This window comes from Echinops telfairi, unplaced genomic scaffold (assembly GCF_000313985.2).
Source record: "Echinops telfairi isolate 266 unplaced genomic scaffold, ASM31398v2 ScPeMD7_8;HRSCAF=38, whole genome shotgun sequence".
Classification (NCBI taxonomy): Eukaryota; Metazoa; Chordata; class Mammalia; order Afrosoricida; family Tenrecidae; genus Echinops; species Echinops telfairi.
The window spans coordinates 17,449,293-17,450,333 of record NW_022103905.1 but is presented as its reverse complement, the minus strand read 5'-3'; the positions used below and the strand labels follow the sequence as shown (position 1 = coordinate 17,450,333).

Below are 1,041 nucleotides of genomic sequence, written 5' to 3'. Positions count from 1 at the left end.
AAAAAAGACAGTAGTAAACAGAAAAAAAAAATAGAGTGATGAAAGTCAAAGGCACATCATAGAAGCATCAGATGAACTAAATGGTGCCCCGCTACCACTACTCATGACGAAGCGGAATCGGATTAGGTCTTGGATAGCGGGAGAAGTGGGGACCCAAACTCAGAATCATGCCGAGCAGGCTGATTGGCTGATGGAGACTGATGGAACTCCTGAGACTAAGGCTTGAGTCGCTCTTCAAGTCTGGACGACAGTCCATCCCCGCGCTCTAACCCCTCCCGCCCCGGCATCAGGCTTCTGCCGAGCAGCAGCCAGGTGGACAAGGGTAACTGCAAAGCATTAGGATGGCCAAGCATTTGAGATCAAAAAGGCAGCGTATGCAGCGGTTACAGTCCCACAGGCTTAGGAAGGAGGAAGAGGGGCGGTGGCTCAGTAGAACAGCTTGAATTTTTCACCCTAAATTCCAGCATAATTTTATAATATGTGGGTTCCTTTCACCTAATTAAATCTATCACGGGGACATGGGCAGGGCTGCTCTCCGCCTTTCGGCACCATCCGGACGCGCTCTTCATAGTGGATACAGCCGTGGTTGTCCCCGTGCCCTGCCACCTCGTGCCCTGCCACCTCAGCTGCTTCGGCTGTCATCTTCTCCATCAATGTGACGAGAACTTACTGGATTTCAGCTCCATGACAGTGCCCTTCCCTTCTTTGTCAAACACCTGAAGGTCTTTAATGTAGTCCTCCGAGGTGTCCTGGTCTTTGTTCTGGGCCTTAGTCTGCAGCAGGGGCAGGAAGCGCTCAAAATCCAGCGCCTTTGCATGCCTCTCATGATTGAGGCTCCCTGGGACCCTGAGCACATCAGCATTGATGGCGTCTGACCCAGGGCCCTCAACACATCCCCACACTGGCTGTCCAGGCTGTTGCCATCACCTGTTTGATCAAACTGCTGGAAGACGACCTTAAACTCCAAGGTCTAGTCCTCGGGGAAGTCACAGATCTTGACTGCTCAGGTGTTGGGACCTTTTCCTGCAGGAACGGCCAACA

At 52.3% G+C, this 1,041-nt stretch overlaps 1 protein-coding gene and 1 pseudogene across 1 annotated transcript in view; one reads left to right on the top strand and one right to left on the bottom strand.

Annotated features, from left to right (window-relative positions):
* The window catches only part of MYO1E (myosin IE), a 261,215-nt gene that overhangs the window by 141,030 nt on the left and 119,144 nt on the right, over window positions 1-1,041 (top strand). The gene's annotated exons all lie outside the window — the stretch shown is intronic.
* The window catches only part of LOC105979211, a 2,351-nt pseudogene continuing 1,805 nt past the window's right edge, over window positions 496-1,041 (bottom strand).